Genomic DNA, 24,244 nt, shown 5'->3' with positions numbered 1-24,244 from the left:
CTGTCGTCATCTATTGCCGATATTTAAGTCACGGCATTTGCGCCGTATACCTATGTGTGTACATATTATCACTGTTGTGACAGAAATGCTTAGCGGACCAGGGAGTAGGAGGAGCAGGAGAAGGAGGAGGAGGAGGAGGAGGAGGAGGAGGAGGGTGAAAAGGGGGAGGCGGAGGAGGAGGATGAGGGTGAAAAGGGGGAGGGGGAGGAGAAAGAAAGCCCATCACTCCGTTGAAAGGTCTAATGGCTTTACACCTGTGGCAACCAGGAACTGCGCAACTTTTGAAAACCTGCCAAAAGAAAGGCGGCAAAACGAGATAGTTCAAGTAAAAGCTCAAGTAAAAAATAGATGCTCTGCTCGAATAGCGTTGAGCGTCGCGTCTACGGCAATGTTATTGATCGTGCCATTGGCGGAAATGAGAAGTGACCGTTAAGAAAGCTGCATTGAAACGTGGTACCGCGCAGAGCGCTAGAAAAGCGGCTACAATGACCCCGGCGCCGCCAACGACTGAGCGCTCGTCGACAGAATCAGTCTTGATCGCTGGCGAACTATGCGGATGTGAAGACACAGGCAGCCCAGCAGTTGAAACTGATTTATTGATTGCTATAGCATCACGATAGCTATAGATATTTATATTATAGATATATAGACGTGCCATATCCTAGCGCATATTCCTGCGGCCGCAGCCTAGTTTCCTTTAGTCATATCGCTCAAAACTAGTAGAGGCAGGAGGACCAATAATGCATAAAGAAGAAGCTCACTCGAACAGTGTTGACGTTAGCCCCTAACTACGGGGTAATCTACTTATTGCTTGCCGTGTAAATAGATGCCACGTAGTAGATAACGCTAAAGAAGATAAGACATTCATTAATCATTCGTCTGGCAGGCCATTGTATGACAAAAACGTTGAGTGAAGAAACAACGCGCTGTAACAGCGATCATTGTACGACAATAGTGTGGAATTCAAAATGAAGTTGCGCTCAGAATAGTGTTACCTCGATGAACGATACAATGAAACTGATTATTCAACGATGTGAAGTAGGACGTCGAGTTGGAAGGCCGACGTCATTTTTGATTTATTTCAGTAATTGCAAATTATTCAGCAACGCTATGGGAAGAACGCTGTTAACATTTCGCGTCTATCTTGTGGTCATTTCTGCGCCATCGATGATACGTCCTGCGCACTTCCTTTTTTCTTCGGAGCGTTCGATGCAGACACCCGTCGTCGCTTAAACGCTGATCTACGATATTTTAACATCGGGAGTATGTCCGGTAGTTTAACTGTTTGATTGAGAATACCGTTGTTGATACTGTGTTTCTATTTCCCTCGTACTGCGAAGCTCATCTGTATGAGCTCAATGAATGGTTTCGTAAGTGGGAGGTTGTCTCGTTTAGCAATGCCGTCTACATTTGGCAGATCATTGTCATAACCTTGATGTTTATTGCTCCTGTTACTATTATTGCTATGACGAAGTGGAATTTTCAAGGTACGGCCTAGCTTTTCCGGCAGCGGATAACTAACCTCTAACAGCCACGACAAATTTTCGCGACGTCGTTCCCTCTGTAGCTAGACTAATAGGCCTCTCTCATTAGCTGCTATGTATCTTACGTTACCGAATAACGCCAATAGTTTCATGGGTTTTTCGAACACCTACAAGTGAGTTTCGTATACGAAAGGCATCTTCTACTAACCCTGATTCAACTGGCTATAGTTTCCTCTGAGAAGTTTTACTATCCCTTTCTATATATAAGGATTTCGGTGTTTTTCTGTTGCGTCTTACCAGTGTAGTCTATCGCCAGCATACTTCCCTTCGCCGTAAGCTGCGGCTCTCCCAGTTAATGAAGCAATGATTTATAATACTATCGAATGTCTGCGGGCCGAACATGATGATATCCGTCGACATAAACAAATGGCGACCAACGGCGCCGTATACGAAAGACGTCATACGTGTAGTATGTACCATAATGCAACTAGGTGGAAGAAAAAACAACTCATAAATATTAAACATTAAACAGGATCGTTCGGGTAAGTGAGTTAAACGGATACGTGAGATCGAAACGAAAGCGTCCTGACATGCGTAAATCGGCATAGACATGGTGTTGTTTACTCTACCAATTTTTATCAGGTTCTTATCACTTTTTGACTAGATGCAGCCCAACACAGAACTGGTCATCGTAATAGAAGTAAAACTGTAATCGTCAAAGAGGTTTAGGTCAAACGCTAATTTGACAATGTATAATGTGAGGATAATATTACGGTGTAGATCATGTTCGAACGGGTTGGATACAGATTCAAAATGATGATTTTTACCTTTCAGGTTCACCTGAGGTAATAATATGGTTTAATTACGAAATACGAAGCTTCCTTCGAAAAAACTTAGCTTTTCGAAGGAAGCTACTATCATACAGACGTCAATAGACATGAAACATTACTCAACCAGAGTACACTGCAGTTTTACCGTCGCCAATATACGCGTTCGTACCGTTATACAATTGTACACGCTTCTTATCTTGCCCATTCTTGTCTATTAAACGTTCTCCTAAAAGACCAAAGCGTGAGAGAGCTGACATATAAATGGCCAAAAAGACAGGGAGAGTTACTATATGGCGCGCGTGGCAGCGGCAGGACATAGGACGTATGGCATCTGCATTCGAAAGTTGCTATTTGAATAGCTAAAAAGGACCTGCCGCAATGATTCTGTTGTTGATAGTATAGTAGTAATAATCGCATTTATATACTAAGCGCCTTCACGTGACCACTTCTTGTCAATGGGTCGATGTACAACGATCGGTGGTTTCTCCACTAGACGCTAGCTATCACCGTCGCCGCTATCCATAACTCGAGTTGTTTTAGGCAGCCTCTATCGCCTACCTGTACCCGCTGCGTCGATAAGCCATTCGCTGTTGACTCTATAGCACCCCTCTTCCCTTTAGCCATATACGATTTATATTTTATTTACAAACTATATTTTCTCTGAAATGATCTCCCTTTTTGCATGTTTGGGTAATTCTCAGCATCGCTGGGCTACAGATGATCGACCAGTATAGTTGTGGTTAGGACTTAGATGATTACTGAGTGATAACGGTTTACGGCAGTGGTTCTCGAGAAACGAACGAATCAATTTGCGAATTCGACTATGCTTCCGTGGTCTCCCTCTACTTAATAACATTACATAATATATAATTAATATAATAATAGTCGATATTAAATATAATATATATATATATATATATATATATATATATAAATATAGATATATAAATATATAATGGCAAAACGGTACAGTGTACGGTATTTAGAGTCGCGCGTACCAACGTGATGTGAGCGTAACCGGCCATCAGAGTAATAGCAGCTACACTCGGCCTTAGCGTAGTTAGTTCTCTCGATAGCAGATAAATAGTACTGCGAGTACGCAGTACCTACGATACAGGTGTAGTCGAGTAACTTTTTCACTGGCCTCTCCCGCCGATGTCTATCTACAGATAGCTCGTACTGTTATCACTATTATAATCATAGCCTCTAGTCTCTAGTCTCTAGTGCAGACCGTCAGGTCGAAGATGCGTAAATCTATCTCCTGATGCTGACGGGTTTCGCTATGCCGCAATTTTAAATAATCCATAACGTCTCTATTGTTCAGTTCTGCTTGATACAGCTACGCCACTTACTAAAACCATTCACTGGGCCCATCCGACATAGCCTAATGGAAACGTGGCTAACGGAGTAGCACAGCCTTTGGCGGTCGTCGTAATAATGGTAATATAAATGCCCTCGACAGACGTGCCGGATCAGCAACAGTGGCTCGACATGAGGAACATAGTTGGTGTCACCGTTGCTAATTATCCGCCGCTCCTGCTGTCCTCCCTCACTTAATGAAACAACAGTCTTTTTGATGAGGACCAGATGCGGTAGCAACAACAACGAACGTATATGACTCACACGGTGACGAGCAGCTGCGGTGAAACGTTAGGGGCGGTGATATCTGCGGCGTCGACTGCCGGCGATGATCCGAGCGATAGATCCTCTCGCGCCAGGTCAGGGTCACTAAAGCGCTGCTGGTGTTACAAAGACGCTTACAAAAGCCAAAACATCCACACTCCGCGCCATTACTATCGCCATTGCATTGATCATCGCCGAGAGTGGGGTTGGGTTGTCTGTCTGTGCGCATTCGTTTTGGCTTTCGATTACTACAGATCGTACGAGCGGCCGCTGATAATGCCGCAGATGACACTGGCGCTATTCAGCGCATAGGGAACACTGTTTATATGCTATTTTAGCTCGTCGTTATATCGCCATTGCGGGCGTCGCGGTTTGAACACACATACACGCGCTGCATTGACTGACAGAATTAGATTTGTTAGGCAAAGGACTTTGAATTCGGCAGGAGACATAACAACTGTATTTAGCTACGTAACTGGCAATTGGAATAATATATCAGACAGCGAATATGTCACTCTGCCTGTTTAAACCGTTATTAGTACGGCTTTATTCGTCACACTGGTTTCCCGAGGCCGCGGTCATCCGTCATCTGTCCGTTTGATGACTCGGCCTATCTTTAACAACAGCTATAGGTCATCCATATTTCAATTGTAACGGTAAAGTCTAAGACAGACTATTTATGCACGACGGGGTCACGTTTGCCGGCCATTACTGCCCATAACATTAGAACTTGCCATAGAATAGGCCAAATCAATAGCCAACACGGATGATAGACAAAACCGAGGACCGAATATAACAGAAGCAATAATTGTCAAAGCAATCCTAAGGAAAATCTAAATGTGCACACACGTGATCACAGAACTTTCCCTTCCCTTATGGTTTGAGTACTTCCTATATACATATATTTGTGTGTGTGTGTGTGTGCTTGCAATACATTACCGAAAGATAATCACGCGTACCGCACAACCCACATGACGTTGTGCCAACGGAGCCCATTTCAACTGAGAAAGAGAAAGGCCTTCGTCCCGTCCCGTTTCACCCCTTACCCCCCCCCCCCCCCCCTGCTGCTTACTTTGTCGTATCATCCTGCAAAGTAAAATAGCAAACTGAAAGCATTGTTCTTTCGTTATTTTAACTGGCGTTATTTAACGAATTCCTCGTGTGGAGTATAGCACATTAGCAGGTAAAGTAAACGAAAAGAAAAAACAAATGACTGAGAGAAAAATATCATTTACGGAAAATCTATGTCCAGTGGGAGGATAAGATTCAAGGGTAGAGCTCACCGTCCTTGGCAACATTGTATTGTATAGGAAGGACTTCATAAATAGCAGGCGATTCGAAAATTAGAAATAAAAGTAGTTTCACTGCTATCGAAATGAAGGATAAGAGGGCGTTAGTTCTCACGAATAATATCATCGTGAGTCCAGCATCGCTAGAACCGTCATCACAATGACGGTCAGCGTTGTTTGCATGTTAAAGAATTAGCAAATCTATCAGCACTCACTTATGACTAATAGTGTTCCGATGACGCACACGCCATTTAAGAGGCCCAGATGCATTTGATGGCGGGACCCCGTTCTGATCGGAGGAAAGAAAGCATCGTTGTGATTTTACGCTGTCTCCTTAAAATTGTACTATAACCCTGAATTGGAACGCTGAATCACAAACATATACCAATATGCATACCTTTTACATGCTTGCAAACGAAATTTCTGCTCGATTTGAAGACACTGTCGGATTTATTTTGGCGACTATACTCAGGTTGATAATGATACGTATCGACAAAGAGAGGATCGAAAGAACCCGTAGAGCTTTGTATAATACGTATACGCATAACTGTGCTTCACGCGAGCGACATTTCTGTTCGAAGCTCTTTTATAACTATTGTCATAGTGGGCAGTACAAGATAGCTGCCAGTTGCTAGCGCCGTAATTCAGGTTATTACCTCACTCATCAAACAATTAGACCACTATTTACCGTTTACTACGTTATTGTAAAGCGTTTGAATACATTTAAACTAGTCGAATATGATCATCTGATGAATGGTAATAGTTATGCAGCGTAAGCCCTCCATCGTTCCAGCTAAACCCATGCCAAACCTGCCCGACTCTAAACCTGGCAAGGTTTGCGTGAAATCTCCCAAATCCTTGTCGTGTTTGCGCCAGCATTTTTTGATTTCTGGAAAACTCTAGAAAGAATCGATACAGGCCGATCGACAAAACTGGATATTGTAGATACTTTTGTATGGCATTTTTTTCGGTATCTCGAGAATACTCAACAGCATCGTGTCCTTCACTTCCATATGTCGAGAAGTCCTAATGGTATTCCGGTTTGCCATTGAATTCTGTAATGAGCAATACGACGCAATTATTGACTGCCCAAATCCAGTTCAGTCGGGTTGATGTCAAACATTTAAGCCTGGGACAGAAAGACAGCAGTTGGATAAATCCAGTCGGAGAATTAGTATAGTTCTAAGCTAAATAAGGCGGAGGTAACGTGCCATATTGCCAATAGGATCCGCCAGCACGAATTAAAGAGGACCTATTACTGTGACGAATGAGCTGCAAAAGGACGGTCATAAACTTTTATCTGATATGGCCAAGGTCTTGCTCGAGCGTTGTTTTCAGCTTCCGCCACAAATAACAAACAATCTCGTTAAGACAACAAAGCGTAATTTGTCCTATGTCTCGCAATTTCACAGCCTCGTAATAACAAATCCTGCCGTTAGAACAACAAGTTTTAACCGGTTTGAAACCCTGAGACTACCTTTCTAGTTGGATTTAAAAATTTTCAATGTTTCATTTCAGTACTTGAGTCGCATGTTAGAAGGGGCGCAACAGCTCACTGAAGAGTTGAGTTTTATCAATGTCAGAGAACTAAGGGCTTCAGATTGTCGGAAACGACAGGAACGTACTTTCTATCAAATAGCTACGAAGAATCCAGTTGACGCCTTAACATCAACACATAGTTAATAATAATAATTACGTTTGCTTATTATTAAATCGATGAAACTTTTAAGTTCAGTCAGTCGGGTCGCGTTGATTGGTAATGCCAAAGTTACATAATACTGCGATTCTTCCTAGCGTGGATCGACGCTCTTCGAAGACCGTTTCGCAATGTTTAGATAGTGGGCATCTATTTGATAGTGTAGCGCGTCAGGACGCTGCGCATCCAACAACAGCAACCAAATGCTAGATTTCATTGAGTTTATTCGCGAGGCTCATTCAACGTTAACAGTTAACTAGTTATTATATATTAGTGTTAATAATCGTTGAATTTAGGTAGACAAGTACAAGATGCCGATGTCCAGAGACATTTTTGCACACAGTATCAAACAGTACTTAGAAAAAAAATGACGATATTTAAGTTTCATATAGGACCTTAGTTGATTGCTTGATATTTCATGATATATGTAATGTCTGGCTTGAGAAGAACTGGTGGAATCGTCATGTGGGCGGTCGTTTTTTCCGGATGACGCTATGTGTGTGGTGGCAGCCTTTTTAAAATAATGATGACCGCTCAGATCCAGAATTTAAGTAGAAATTTCTAATTATGATTGTCAATTTCAGTGGTATAACACACCACTATGATACGCAGTACACAGAAAGAGAGATTTTCACTAAGGGAAGCTACTAAATTTGTATTTAGAAATTATGGCAGCGGTTTGTCTACGAAATGGCTTTCAGCCGTTGGGGCTAGTAGCTGATGAATGTACCACACCTATATTTTACTAAACGTAGATAGATAGGTAATATACATTTTCTTACAGTATATATATATATATATATATAGGTTCACACACACGCAGACGGATTGCCCAGATTATTTTCTGCTTGCTTTCGCCGCCGTATACAATCAACGAGGGCATTTTATTATATAGCACTAACGTAGTCAGTGGGCAACGTAAAGCTATCTCCTACGATGGCCGGCTACGATGTAATGCGTTTTTTGGCTGTCGTTATCGTCAGACGACTTTTGGCTGGTGACACTGCAAGAATCTGTCCGTGTACGCGATAGTCATAGATCAAAGCAACAACGACACCGTTTACAGAACGAGCCGCAACATTGATAGAAGCGTCGGCTGAAAATACAGAAGACGAATCTCGGCCTTTTATGGATCATATCGCCTAAACTAATGATAATCACAATAGGCATAACTATCTATTCGTAGATTTATCTGGTTGAGCCGCATACATTGCGTACACACGATTGGAAACGCACATAGAGACGGATGCATTTAAGCACGAGCGAAAAATCTCATTCAGGTATAGCCGTCATTGTTAGCTGTCGTCGGTTTGCATCGGCCATTGTACTTATATAACGGTATTGTTGTACGGGACATAGCGATACGTCCAGCTAGCTATCTGTCTATCTCACACCACTTTCACCGTCAATTTCGTTTTGTTTGTTGTTGTTTCTGCTGCGAAAGTTCTTATTGTCCTGCACAATCACTTTGGAGATCTTCTACACAGAACTGCACAGTCGTTGTTTCGCGCACGCCATCTGTTGCTGCTACAGCTGCTGAGCCCTACGACGGCCCCGATAGCAACAACAACAGTAGTCACAATAACGACAACGGCAGCAGCGGACCCGTCCTCGCAACGGAGTGCGTGACAGCTCCTCTCATGCGTGGAGTCCGACAATCAGGCCCGAATTTTTTTCATAATCACCATCGTAATTGTTGCCTATTATTACGGTTCGACAACTAAGGCCTGTACAATTGTTATGTTAGATGCTGTTCGTCGTGGATGAGGGAGGTCATGTATAAATGAAGAGGGATGAAGTAAAGACAGTGAAAATCGTTCGTGTTGCCATTGTGTCGATCGTTGTTGTTGCTGCTGCTGCTAGCGGACGATAACGGAGCTCTTCCATCGTTGGGGAGGGTGCGGGGGTCTGGTATAACGCCTACGACTGATACATTGCTGTTCGTCATAGCGTAACGCATATAGTAGGTAGTAAACCGCTGAAATGGCATGATATACATAATGTCTGCTACGAGCCGGTGCGCTTATCAGTAGCTGAATTTGGCGCACGGCTATAAACATACACTATTTTATAGTTGGATAACCAATAAATCTAAATGTGTACTCTTTAACGATGCTCGCGTGCGGAAATAACCAGAAATTACTTATGCAATGATGAAAATAAAACTGTATATATTCAGTGTACACATGAAGAACCCGTCTGATTATGATATATGGCCACTACAAATGAAATAAGTACATAGCAGAAGACATATTCGTGCAACTCCATTAACGGGGTGCCTGTCTGCGTGTTTTTCGGGACTACGTGCGGCGCCTGTTAAGCCGCGTGTTGGACCAGTTCAGTTTAAAAAGTTCACCTAAGTCAGCTACGTTTCTTGCTCTTGCATTTATTATATATATATATATATATATATATAACATACGTTTACTGGTCATGCATTTATGGATAATGTGAGGCAATGGAGGACAACCTTCTAGATTCCTTCAAAATACAGATAACGAGTTCGAAACTCTCTTATCAGCCTCTTAGTTATCTATCTACAGGAAACATTACATTACAAAAATTGTTTCTGTCATGCAATCAAGGTTTACTGAACGACAACTAATTACTCTAAGTTTAAACTTTCAAGATGGTGTAAATGCCAACATGCGAAGAGTCCTTCATCTCGTGTTTTAGCATTTTTGATTACGACGTAACAATGAGACAAATGTCGGCATGACACAAGTCAATAAGTAGTAACGTTAGTAAAATACGTAATCTGTTCGACCAGGACGGACCTTCGGCGTCACAGGATAGCGTTGCCTATTACTGCACAGGACTGATGACATGTCGACGTTCCCTTAACGGTATCACATCTTTATTTTTCCCTGTTTAAATATATCCGTTACAAAATCAGTACATATTGTTTAATTAGAAATAAAAGGGAAAAAGCGTGAAGTCCAGAGTTGCTGGCAGATGCAATAGTAGTGGCCGAAGAGGCTGCTGGCCTTACTATGTCGCATATTAAGTAATATGGGAAAAAGACTATCAGTATGTATCTGAGGGTATATGCAAACAAAAAAGTTTAAGTTAATTAAAATAAGTTTGAGACAACGACAACGAATACGTACTGCTGTTTATTTTTACTGAACACTTAAGAATTTCACGGTTTATCTCATCCGATAACGCTAATCATACAGTAGCAGTAGTAAAGAACGATTATGAATATAATGTCAATTATCATTATTTTTCCATATGACAACTTTTCAACCGAAATAACGTTGCGCCAATACGAATAAACCGTCAATACATAGCAAAAAAACAGCCCTCGATATGCCCTACGACATTACGTTTCACCTCTCTCCAATTGGCCTACTTCATTTAAAAAAAAAAGGCTCTCTCAAGTACCTGATAGAATTGGTTGCCCAAGGCATCCGCAGGAAACGTGTAAATGTCGTCCCTGGGAAAAAAATCATTGGAGACGACCCTAACCCTCTATGTCATCTTCTACTTGAAAAAAGGATATTTGGTCTGAGGTGTGTCAGTTTGAGGCATAGTTCAAAAAAGCAAGGACTCATCAACAAGTCCCAAAGTCAAATGTATTCATGGGTTACTTAGTGCACTTCTAACCCCCCGCCCCAATCAGAGATCCGGGAACGCTGGTTTTCAAATTCGTCATGCAGGTGCATATACATCGTGCACGTACATTCGTACAGTGTATACAACCTATAACAGACCGAGAACAGACTCCTATAACAGACTGACGCTGTTGTGACGTGTAGAGTGGATGATCCTATTAGAATTACTATGTAGCATGCCCCTTGGCCATCGCTGACAGACTGTTCCTAACACACATATTGAATTTAGCAGTTATTTAATTGAGTCAATACAATCGATCAAAGAAAATTGGAAACAGTTATTATAGATCTTGCATAAAGTTATTCAACAATGGGTAATTTCCCTGTCAGACTGAGTCATGTCATGAATTCTAGACAAGACCTTATCAATATAATAGTATTAGCTATGAAAAATGGCTTTGACGACACCTTCATACCGTTTTCGTTCACGTATGAAATTCGACGTCGTACTCTTCTGTCATTTACGTCTACCAGGGTCAGCTGTAGCACTCGCAATTGTCCATCAGTCGGAGACAAATAGCGGCTAATTGGTGACGATGAAGACTACTATTAGCGAATAGAGCCACGGTCGAAGTATCTCCCAGTTATTTATGTCCCATAACGCCTTCATATTGGTCCAGCGGCGGAACGACTATAAGTTTTTGATCTGTTTTCCTGCCAGTCCTGTACGAATAGTAGTCAACTCTTGCCCTCCCATGTGACGCAACGATATGGGGTACCTAGGGCGAGCATCTTCTGCTTCCGTAAAGCAACATTGGTCAATATTTTCTAACATTTCGCATAAGCAACGGAATTAAATGCAGCTCCTTATCTCTCCGTCGATTTTACTTCGTTATGTGAAGTACACATACACGTTCTCGCGCTTCGATTAAATCGCAGTTCGATTAAATTTGAAAAAAAAGGCCGATGTCCGTATCGAGCATTATTATATGCCTACATTATTCTGCCGTATGTTGGCCTTCTTGTTGCTGTTAATATAATTATTGTTGTTGGTCGTCGTTGTTGTTGTTGTGCGAAAACAAAATCTGTAAATCGGCATAGAGGAAGGCGGAACGGACTGCAAACGAAACGAACGCTACGTATCAGGATGAAGAGTTCAGAAGTCATGCGACCCTGATGATTGCCACATCGGCTGCTCGTGATAAGTGGCAGGACCGAAGACGCTGAAACAGACGCGTTTATGTCAAAAATTGCCGCGGTTTTCGGTTCATTTACGTTGATTGTACAACGCTAAGTGATTATTGTCTGTAGTAAATTCGTGTGTTCAAACGGAATGGTACCCAGCTGTATACTTTATTGTATAGAATAATAATCAGAAGCTTTCCCCATTGTCGGCGCGCCCATTACTAACGTTATTCGCATCATTTACCCATTGCGATCGTTTATCGGCATAGGTGGAGTGGCTATCTGCGTTAACCTTTCAAGCCTTCACAGGAGGGTCGAACTCTTACCGGTGAAGTTGTCTCGAACAGTCTGCAAGTGCTATATCTCGGCGACTATTTAACGTCCGTAACGTTTCTTGACGTCAGAACCAGCGACGCCAGAGCTAGAATAGACTGATTACGTCGCGCCGTCTCGAAAAACGCTGCGCTACTGAAAGCCAGTGAAGTAGAAAGTGGCAGTACTAATCGTCGCGTTACAGATAGCAGTCACGGTTGTTATGGCAGAAAATGTGCATCAGAGACAAAGCGCTGTAAGTATTAATTAAAATGAGGAAAAGATACAACAAAAAGCCACATACATATATATATGCGTATATTTATATGACATTTTGCATATATATATATATATATATATATATATATATATATATTTTTTTTTTTTTTGTGCCATCTGAAAGTGGTAGTGACAGCGACGTAAATGAAGCACAACAATAACAGCGACTGCGGCATTGTTGCAATGAGTAGCATTATAGACTAGTTTGTTACCTGTTCCTGTAACAACTGCCACAAGCACTTTTATTAAATGGCAATTTTGCCATTTTTACTATCGGATACTATTTTTAGACCTCTCCTCGTTTAATGACACCGCTATAGCACGACTGTGACCGAGAGGCAGGTCGCTACTTTACTTACTCACAAATTTACCATCTTAATGCTATTTATCCCTGGCCGGTCGTCCTACTCCCCAGCTCCTCAGAGTGGTGCACAGGGTCGCTGCTTTTTTGCTTACCCATATAACTATTGCCATCTACTGCTGGAAATGAAGGCGTTCAACGGTAAGCAGTCTACGACTAAACGATACAACGCGGCGCGACAATCTCATGTCTCAGCAGTAAAAAATGAATGACGCACCCAGGAGCGAATAGGGACAGGCCGCCGTCAGACGAATTATCTGCCGGTTACGTTGTGGGCACTAAAAACGACGCTGCAACCTATTTATACACACGTATGCACGTTACAGCTGCACGAGCTCAGCCTAAACATAAATTAATAGATTCGATGGATTCGCCAAATGGACAGAAGCAGTCCAAAAATAGTTAAGAATCACAGTTATCTTCATCGAATCTTCAATCGTACCATTTGAAGGATCATCGCAGCCGAACGATTTAGTCAACGAATCGTTCGGTCAGCTGACGCGAAAGCTTGAAAATATAAATAATTTCCCGCGATAAACGGTAATCACGTAAGTGAAGCTTCCGTTTGTACGTTATCTTTTTCCCCTTGTTCATTTTTTTTTCGGGCTATTTCATCCTTGTCGTTTTCGCTGATTTTCGTGAGAGATATTATTTGGCTTTTTGTCGTCGCATATACATACAGACACGCACGTTTTTGCAGTTCTCACGCCAGCGGCAATGGAGGTAGGGACAGCAGTAACCGCTATAGTAGAAATTAAAGTTGATGGGAATTTGACGGCACGCGAATGTACCGAAGGTGTGCGCTTGTGAGAATCGGTAGCGTAACTACGCGAGCGTTTGACATCCTGTAGCCGGCCGACGAGTTCGTACTTAACCTCGGTGAAGTCTACAGACAACGATAGTAGAAATAGTTTCGGCTGGACTTTCGACTTCACTTCGAGTCGTGCAATGGAGAGAGACCTCATGAGGACAGGGGTTGCAACGGCGCAATATAGCCGTAAACAAAGCCTTTGCATCCGTCTATCAGTCACCTTACTGTTTACGAAAGCTTTGGTTGAATAGAGAGCTAACTCTTCAACTGTTACACACAAACATGAACAACTGGCATATATATATATATATATATAACAGACAATGAGACGGCATATTTCAGCAAGTAAACACAGTGTCTCCGTGCACTTCCTCGTTTGTAAACGCAACGAACTAAACAAGACCACAAATGTGGCGTATTTTATTCTACACTCTACGACATAAAGTAAGCGCAAATTTCAGTTTTGATCAGGCCTACTTTTTGAGCTTCATGCATAATGTATGAGCTCTACAACATTTCGTATAACAATAACATTTGTCACGAAAGCTATCCTATTTAAATCTATTCATTAAAATAAAGAACCATTAACACATCAATGCCTGTTGCAAAAAAAAAAAAAAAGGTTCAATCCGAAACGCAACAAGAACAGCTGGTCAGCGTTAGTAACAAAATCGTATTGATTATCTTAGTAGTGAGCATTTCGGATTGGTCTTCGTTCGAAGTCTGAATCCCAGGTTCATCTCTTTGGCGTGAAGAAAGAAGATGGAAGCGGCGTCTAGTATTGATTGCAACATCTAAAAAGCTTCGAGCCACAGATCAGCTCGGAAATCACGACAGATATTGTAATAAAGTTCTATAAACACGCAACAGAACGCTGAACGTTGGAAAACGTATGGGCGATATGTGCTGTTAGGCACCGACAAGTAAGCTAATGATATGTATCATTATACCACTAATTGGACTTATACGAGCTGATCTAAGATAAAAAAGAAACATGGGAAAGTGAGTACCATAAACGACTTGGGCTCATCTATCACTCTGCTTACCTAACTTTACCTTTGAAAAAAAGCATTTTTGCTAAAAAAATGCCATAAAATCGCATCTTGTTTGTTATATAGTTACGCTTCGATTTAACTTAATGCAAAAATGCGACCTACACATTATATCACATAGCCTTTATATGCATTTATTGATATGTACAATACATCCATCAGCGTTCGTCTGGCTTTACTATGTATCTGTAACGATGCGATTAGTTGAGATTTTTTTTTGTAGATCCTGACGATTCCTTAGCCCGTTACCGAACTAGGTCATTTTGTTATGTTGTCACCTGACTGTTAGATTACTCAGCGTGTAGCACGTATCCCCTGTGTGTCGCCCTGCAAATTATAATAAATCAACGGTTTCATAGGTACAGTTTGTATCCTACGTTAAGCCGGCCTCTTCGAAAGTCCAGATGGTATCTTTTAGAAGCCCACTCCCGCCAACAAACAGCTTGCAACAACAAACTCCAGGGCTGTTCATGACTTGTGATCGTTCGTGGGTTCATGTGTATATCCACAAATTGTAATGACCGCTGCCGAGTTGCGCCCCCGAAACAAACGAGACCAATTTTTTTTTGCCACCCATGTGTTTTGCTTATTTCTCTGTGGCTCTCTGGTGAAACGTACGCAGCTGTCGCCTTACTGAGACGTTCCAGTCGATTGTTAACGATCACTACGCGATTCTGCGGTTGTTGTTTGAATATAACATACGAAAAACTTGTCTACTCTGCCGACGCCCCGTAGTATCTTTACGCGTTCCTATACGTCTAGCCTATACGGTGATGGCAAGCAAATAAAAGATGCCATCACTCAACCCACTTTCACAGATGGAGAAACGGGCAGTGAACGAATGCTGTATCGTAACTAACCCGAGTGACATTTCGTGCTCGGAATATATATATTTTTTTTATATGTAATGAAAGGAGCAACAGGACATATTGTCAATATGGTATATTATACTAGTCGTATGGTCATATGAAGTAATAACGTCTGGTAGATAGAACTGCAAGTATTCGAGGCACTCTTCTTACGTCTGTATTCCTTGTCCCTGTGATGGCGTAGAAGGTTAGGGACACGTGAGGTAATCTAGCTCGGAAACCGCGCGTAAGGACGCTTCGTACCGCGCTATAAAGCCACTATACGTCTAAAGTAACGCATAGCGGCGGTACTCAACATAAAACATCTAGTTAAGACTACCTTCCGATGGGTTGATGACTCCTGCTGTTTCAATCATGTTGATAACTCGCGACTGAATTCAGGTATTGAGCTCGTGCCGAATGATCAGTCCCGATTTATTGAACAATGCCGCTACCGGCAACAATCAGATTTAATTAAAATACTTGATCGGTCGCTTTATCTACAACATTTTATGTCTGAAACAGATCATATTCCTACCATCATACTATCATCTACTCCGATCTCATTAGCCTGACGATTCTGTTTTCGTTCTGGCCTATAAATTTTTATAAGACCTTCAGTTATTTTTGTTTGTTTTAACAGTGCAGAGTAAATGACGTTTTCACGTCAATATTCGCTAAACCGAGGAGGGTACCGTTGAAGTTCATAAGGCCTATCAGCGTCCGTGCTATTATCGAGATGTAAAATACTAATAACACGTTACCCACTATGCTACTGGAGGTGCTGTTCAAATAACAGTATTGGAAATCAATCCGTTTAGACTAAGAGCTCAAATCCGTCGCTTTATGAAGATACTATGCCCATCTATGCACGTCAAGTAGAAACGCATTTACTACGTTCACGTAAAGCGTCTATCAGCTAGGTACGGCTAGAGTATTAGATAATTTCTATAGATGAGCGATCTCTGACTCGCCCATATCATAGTAGCTAGCTAATCAATAACGAACACGTACATTTTCCGTAGCAGGCAGTACTGCATCATCGATAATAGGTATCCGCTTAGTCCCATTTGGAGCAGTTAGCTATACCGGGCAATGTATCGTGACGCATTCTACGGCTAATTTATCACATATTATATAATATAAACATTATATTACTGAATGTCTTCTAGATCAGGACAATAGCTAATATTTATTGGCCTACATATATACAGTCTAGGCGAAACGAGCTGACCGCCTTCATGATCGACCATAGAGCCATCATCTCTTTTTCTGTTCTGTGACCATACCCGTTTTACATCTAATAGCAGTCTTCGTCTTTTTTTACGTTGAAAAGGAAATAGAAATTGACACAGATAAGTGAATGCTCACTGTTGGTGTCAAGGTAGGCCACGAGCGTATCTGCCTGATGCCCCACGATGCAGCAATAAACAACACTTGACGCGTTTGCTGATTCTTTGACTAACGGATACTATGTACAGCGGGGGCTACTATGCTGACCAGACGTGAACCTACTTTCTACCATCTAAGAAGGGCAATAGCAACAACTTACAATGGCTAGGTGAAGTAAATCATGGGTGTAACTGTCTTAGCAAAAGTTCCACGGTTTGTACAAGTGTACATGTGTATGAAACGATACGCCATTGAATTGGTGATCAAAGGATTTAATTTGTAGATTTCTGTAGAAAAGGTAACGATGATGATGATGATAATAAAGAGACACAGAAAAAGGAATCTGTTTTCGTTGATTGCCGTTACGTATAAATAGTTCTGTTTGTACGTTCTTCCGGTTGAAAAAGCTGCGATCGGCGTTTTGACCATACGCCGTATGGCAACTGCTAACGACAAGTTGCAAATTCGAAGGCCTACAAATGTCATGATCTGAATGAATTGTTCACTCCATTTTAGCCATAGTGTGCATGATTCGCAGAAATTATTAGTGTTTTTTTTTTTTTTTTTTTCTACATTCGATTTGTGTTAAATTAAGAGGCGCAGATATCTGAATCGATCCAGACGCACCGCACTCGCCTAATGGATCAGACTGACCCGGTATTTACGAGGACAGGTGGTTGACCGTCAAGCTGAATAAAAATCTTCCCTTATTGAATAGGTTAGATAGTTCACACATGGGTGGAACGACAGAACAGAAAATACTTCCGATTCGAAGTTACAGTAAATGGTCTCACCATATATTCGTGTTTCAAGCATTAAGTTGACGTTCGCCAACATTATATTATAATGTAGAAACATTCAACTTCACAATATTATCGGTGAACTGATAGATCAATCATCGCCACCCGAGCGACGTCCTCTACAAGACGGGAATAGACATTATCATTTGATAACAATACGACCGGATCAGGTGATGATTATATCCACGCTGCGGAAGCCATCCCATCGGAGTAGAGCGCATCCGGACTAGACTTCAACGTCTAGCATTTACGTCTGGGGAGTTATTAGTAGACAGACGAGGGACTAATCAGCTTGAACTGTCATAGCATTATTCTGAAGCAGTTTTAAACCCTCAGACGTCAGCCAAATCGTTCAACCCTTTTAATTCGTAAATTCCCTAGCAAATTTTCAGGGAAACAGCATAAAATGCTCAATGATGAATCGGCCTCGTGAACTCCTAGTTAAGCGACCCGAACAAGGAGGAACGCCGTCGAGTTAGCGTACGACGTAGTTGAAATGCCCAGTAAATTAACTGATGTTAAGGGTCTGTGACCTCGGTATTCTTTCAGTGAGGCACTCTGTCCATAGACCAAGAAGTCCTCTGAAGAGCAGTTAGCTAAAAATTACATAGACTGTAAGCATACTTGTGCCCTATCCTGTATTTATAACAATTGCAGTTTCGATGTGTATACGCGCCGAATCAAAGCATACGCTACACGAAAAGTGTGACTCAATAAATAAATGGAACCCATACATCTGATAGAATTGTTACATAATTTTGTCTTTTATCCATTTAACAGACCTACTCCATGTTAACGGTCCCTTTATTACATTTCTTCTTCTTAGCTTAGATTTTTATTACTAAAGAGTAAAGCTAAAAAATTGTTCCATATGAAAAATGATCAGCGTCGAGAACGTAATACTGGAGGATGCATTACTGTCACTTTGTGGATAACACTTAGACAAATTACAACAGACCTGCTGAAACTTTGTTGTCAACTCCCTTCGGCCCAATTTCGAAGTAAGGATGAGTTGTAGCTATAGCCCAGCATTGAATAAAATAGGCTAAACGCACTCCGCCGCATCGTGTTCTTTCAGAATAAAGGGGTGTCTGCGGCAGACGCGACGCGACGCGACGCGAATTGTCTAGATCGACCTTGCTATTGCTGACGAACGAACATACGAAAGCAATAGTATTTGTTGTTGTTGTTGGCACTGCTGCTGTTGTTGTCAGCAGCGGTAGACCATAACACTACCATGAACATCAGTGGCAATAACACCAGCTATTAAGAACTGCTTTGTTAAGCATGTGACGGAAACCACTTAGTCAGTCAATAACTCGTTCCTTCGTCTTCTAGCGTTTACTTCATTCTTCGTCAGTCGACTGCGTCCGACAATCAGGCGACGTATGGCTACGCCACATAATGCCGCCGGTCCAGTTTAGCAGGTCCATTGGCGACTATGTTAGAACGGTGGCCGAGAGACACACGCATACAAAGCGTGAAAGACAAACGTGAGCCCAAGGGTACAGCCCTGTTTCGACTTGTAACAGTATCGACTATATTATATATAGATGTTCCACACAGTTGTTGTACAACTATGTTCTGTTATGCGTCGCACGGACTGGTAAGGGGCGCCAGCAGCGATAGTCACTAGACGTGGTTCATCAATACAGACGACAGCGTTCTAGTATCCAGCCGGAACAAGAAGCGGCAGCCTCGTCCGTTGTCGCTCTGATCTAGTGTAATATGTTATGAATTGTACCGCTTGATGAAGTACGGCGGGAGGGGATCGCCGTTCCATTGCCGCACCCAGATCGGACGCCGGCAACAGCCGGCGCCTGGTGGAGACGCTAGCAGTAACGGCGTTGTGCCTCCAGAGGAAAAAGCTCGCGCTCGAAAAACGAAAGAAAATAGTCAACGGGGAGAACACTGTGCCAGTGGCGACAGTCCGGCCAGCCTAACGGCCTATCGCCGTTGATACCGCTGCAGGTTCCATTCACTCAGCCACGCGTCGCGCCGTAAAGTAGAAAAGAGTCCAACGCAAACCACCGACAAGTAGAGCTACAGGCCGCTACAGGCGCGGACTATCGAAGAATGCCAAGGACGACTGATGAGACAATTTCTCAAACAGTTACGTAGCGATTATACCAAGAACAACGACAACGAATAAGTAGAGGAAGCGACAGCGAAAACAATGACGACCGCTACGCGTAAATACGATGATCGGCAACCCTGCGCCAATGCCATCGAGTGCATCTGTTCAATTGCTGATCTTGCTACTCCATATAATATAATATCTTATACATGTATACAAACGAATGTTCGTGAAGCTATGGACATTATGGGGCGGGGTGGGGATGAAAATGTACAACAACTTCGTTGTGCATGCAGAATGGGTTCCTTGATGAGGTGAGGTAGCACAGTCGGACGTAAGTTTAGGCGAGTCATTCAAAGCAGTGAGAAGGCGTGATGAGTCGGCGTATGAGAGCGTTAAAGAAATATAAAGAAAGCCAGTAATAATATGTTATTGTTGTCACACCATTGTTTTTTTGCTAGTAATTTTTTGGCAGGGAAGACACAACTACATAGACAGGCATTATATTTGTCGCTAGTTCTTAGTAGGTGACTAAGGCACGAGAAGTGCCGAGTGGGCCAAGTAGGAACAACGCCTGAACCAATGCCCAACGAATATACGTCATTGACGCTGAGGGGTAATTGCGCATCTACGAGTGAAGGTACTCGGACCTATGGTCCACGGAAAGATTTTCCATGCTGAGATGGAACAGATCAAAGAAGACCCATCGGCTAGAGCCAGTGGAAACGGCACATCGTAGAAGAAGATAAAGGCTCTTTGTCTAGCTTTGTCGATCAACCTGTTACGTCGACTGGCATACTGTTCTGCCATAGCTACACTGGATCATTGAGCATCATCAAATAAATAACACAAAATCAGTTCACATTGAATTTATTTGGCCTACTTCAAACTATATAGCCTTTGTTTTGCTTGTATGAAGTGTGATTAATATTTTTATAAGGAAGTATCTAAAGCAAGGAGAATATGTATCCATGGGGCATTAGGATTTGTGATGTGCTGTAAGTCTGAATCGTTTAATACTTTGTGGGGTTGTTTGAGCTAGATTTACATTCATGAATACGATGTTGCGTGAGGCTAACCACGAGTACCATTAAGCTGCAGCCTTATCTATCACGAGCATCGTTACCGTCGACTTCTTGACTTTACTGATGTTGCGACTTTCGTGAATGCCCTCTACACCTGTTGATTTTTCTCTTTGATTACTAAGCTAACCGAACCCGTTAATGGTAATTGATCCATTCTTACAGGTTACACTGACAACTTGTGCGGTACCATCATCATCCTTGTTGCTACCATATGCTATCATAGAAGAGCAAACTACGAAAACTCTAATAAACAATATCATCTTCAAGGGGAGGACGCTAGGCCACACAATGGCTTCAGTAATATAATGAGAAACATATTTACGCCCGCCGGCACAAACACGAACTTTGGCAACGACAGGCCGAATGAATAGATCTTGTTGTCGCTGTGAATCAATTGAAAAGTATTCTCAAACATTTTATATGAGGTCTCATCATGGGCAGTATTTTATTGCTAAAGATCTGGATTGTGCGATTCTCACAAAAACACTGACATATGCCATTTATGTCGAATAGATTGAATACGAGGAAGTTAATAAGATACATCAACATGGGGTATGAAACGAGAATACCATCGTAGAAGACGTTTGCTATGTAAATAATTGTATGTAATTAATAAATGTATAAATAGTTATACCCATCGCGTTAAGAAAAGACCATATTCAGCAAGCTTTTTTTACCCTACTCCTGCTGGTTGAGTTGGCCAGCTAGGGTATCAAAGGTCCTTGCAAACCTTGCGAGCGCCGCTAGTAAATGTGGCCTGTTAGGACGGTTGCGTTATGCGATTACTTTAAATATAATTAGGTAAATATTGACCCGATAAAAGCGTCGTTCGTTTTGCTCTGAACACTTACAGAAAACGACGGGAAATCATCGCCTCTGAGAGGCCGTACCCAAGAATGCATCCTCCAGTGATTCTGCTCAGTTTCTCTGCACGGCGTGACCCTCTCTACGGTGATCTAACTACTTAATAAAACAGGAGAGCTCCTACAGATGCAAAGATCTTATTGTCTTGGGATATGACAAATGAATAACTTACGTAGTGATAATAATCAGATGAAATCTTTAATAAGAGTCACGATACATGGTGGCACAGCCATTACGGGTGAATTCATAAATATTAATAGACGAATGCGACGAGGCGATACCGTTATTGTCTAAGCTGGGTGGTAACAACCTAACCTGTATGAACCGTCTATCGGGGATCAGTGAACGAAATCAACGAGCGAAGACATAAAGTAAAGAAAATAGATATTATCATCATGTCAAAATTCCGCTACTGCTATACATAGATGTATATACCTTTTATCTAAAATCTTTTATATTTTTTTACGTTAATTCAAATTATCTTCACAGGTAAGAGTAACACATGAATATAATATACGTAAAAAATACATGAATATGGAACTTGACGTATCTAGAATCGAGGTCACGATGTTCGTTCACCCGCGTGGACCTAATCAACTAAATAATCGTTATTCTAGCAAGCGTTCAAGCTCTGGTAGGAGTGCAAGTATTATCGTGTATGATATCAAAGTGACGGAACAGCGTCAACGGATTATGTGTAATAAACAGGCACGCTTGTTGCACGTTTGTGCAAAATGAGTGAGAATACCATCTATATGATAGATGTGCGTCGAACGAAAAGATTTGCGTAATCATCGATAAGGTCTTAACGGACTCTAACTCATAGGTAGAAGGAACTTGTTCAAACGACGGCGCGTCCGTATAGGGTCCGTTAATCTTGCTACTTAAGGGAAAAGAGTTAGCATGGCTAAATGGAGAAACGTAGTTATAAACAGCTTTGTTTTTTTACCTGGAGTGGCAGAGTTGACAATTACCGTTACAAGCCGTTAATGATCGACGCCAGTGCAGTACGTTGACGCTGCTGCTTTCGGTATCGACGATGCGGGTATCCGGCAGTAATACTTTTCCTATCTTAAAAAGGCTCATTCCTCCGCAATCAGTCGATTGATTTTACTCGTCCAAATTAGCCAATTAAACAATTTAGATAAGACGAGGTATTTTCCGACGGTGGCTGCTGGGATCGCACTCTGTTGCTCACAGATTCACAGAAGTGTATTCATCCAGATACAAACTTATGTTTTCCATATCCATTACTGCGCTATACATAAAGCACTTTTGTACAACAGTCCGTGCGGGGTACGCTTTCCATATACACTCTTCTGGCACCCGTTCTTGTGCTTTCCCGAAAAATTTATTTAGTATCAATGCTGTTGTCGTGACTGTTGCCGTCGCCGTTACCGGTTTGTCCCTTCGTCGTCATTCTACGAGTGTATCGGTGCCTGACAAAATTCAGGATCGATACTTCGGTTCACGAAGTCTTTTACCGCTGGCCGATTTAACTCTTCCTGTCAAATCAGTAACCTGTACAAATATCCTATACGTATATGGTTTGATCGTATGTCCGCAAGCTAGCTACAGGTTGACGGTCGTATTTTGCGGAGAACCAAGTTTAAGTCATTTCAATGATAGAGACTTTTTGAATGAAATCGCAGATTCGTTCATTCATTGAAATTATTTGCTTAGCAGTCACAGACAAATGTAACAGATCAGACCGAAACAGGCGAATATGGGTTGAAAGATTGCTTCAACGTACGTCGTTACAATAAATGAATGTGTGGCATAAAAAAAGTTCTACTAAAACAATAGCTTCTGCTGGAGAAGGCAGAAGAGGATTTCGGCGCACGTTTTGTCTGCCGTACCGTTCGAAAATCACAAATCTCTAAGCTGTCCACGGATTTCTTCTGCCATTTTGTGCCCTCGTTTCCACTGAGTGTATATGACTAAATCAGTGTCATTCCCGTGTCCGTTATCGAGTATCCTTTGTAACTACTTCGTCCGATATTCATTTTATGAACAGGCTAAACTTCTTACGTTCCACTTTTCACACACGGGGCAAATGGCAGTTATCAGAGTGCTGAACTTAACTTCGATCAATGCGTTATCATACTAGAGAATGAACAGATTTTTGAAACTTCTCTTCAGCGATCCGTCTGTTTCTGCTGTGACGACTATCAAAACAGCTGGACATAAGAAAGTCAAAGCTAAACCAGAGTGCGCGACTCTTCAGCACGCAAAACTGGACCGAGAAAGCAGGACGGCAACGGTTCGTGTTTCGGCATAAAGTCAAGAACAATCTATTCGTGAAATCACAGCATTTATCTTGTACTATTACATCATCATTACCATTACCACCAGCATCACTGTTCTAGTTTGTCTTCGAGTCTCAGACAAACCCCCTCGCGAATCTATAAAGCTGACGTTCCGTTGCCAATGCCGGTGTAAGCGCTACGCGTCACTGGGTAACTCCCCACGAGCTAATACGCTCTATAAGCCTCTCCACGTTGATGACACGGCTTTGCGCCGTTGTCGTCCAGCGGAGCGCAGAGCGTGCGATCGTCAACGAGCAACAGTGCCAGTTCAACTGCTAATTGCAGCGAAAACAGTTGTGGGCTGCGATGCACGAAACAGTCCAGAGCCATAAGTAGCCAGGCATATATCTATTCCGCACAATGTAAGCCACGAGCTTGTCAGTCTGCGGG

General features: G+C 42.1%; 1 protein-coding gene and 1 long non-coding RNA gene across 7 annotated transcripts in view; one reads left to right on the top strand and one right to left on the bottom strand.

Annotated features, from left to right (window-relative positions):
* The window catches only part of LOC111259735 (uncharacterized), a 32,874-nt gene extending 10,430 nt beyond the window's left edge, over positions 1-22,444 (top strand). For 3 of the 4 annotated variants that reach the window (XR_002679812.2, XR_002679811.2, XR_002679810.2), the window contains one exon: positions 21,535-21,680. This is a non-coding gene — a long non-coding RNA (uncharacterized LOC111259735). Of the gene's footprint in view, positions 1-21,534; positions 21,681-22,034 lie in introns of those variants that run through there. The other variant, XR_015310739.1, reaches the window with a different exon arrangement.
* The window catches only part of LOC111259713 (uncharacterized), a 39,445-nt gene extending 15,201 nt beyond the window's left edge, over positions 1-24,244 (bottom strand). The window contains exon 1 of one of the 3 annotated variants that reach the window (XM_022831911.2): positions 22,495-24,244. The gene's annotated coding sequence lies outside the window, so the exon portion shown is untranslated. The remainder of the gene's footprint in view (positions 1-22,494) is intronic. The other 2 variants (XM_022831916.2, XM_022831935.2) reach the window with 2 other exon arrangements.

This window comes from Varroa jacobsoni, unplaced genomic scaffold (assembly GCF_002532875.2).
Source record: "Varroa jacobsoni isolate VJ856 unplaced genomic scaffold, vjacob_1.0 scaffold_36, whole genome shotgun sequence".
Classification (NCBI taxonomy): domain Eukaryota; kingdom Metazoa; phylum Arthropoda; class Arachnida; order Mesostigmata; family Varroidae; genus Varroa; species Varroa jacobsoni.
Note: the sequence above shows the minus strand (reverse complement) of the source record. Positions and strands in the feature narration are given on the sequence as shown.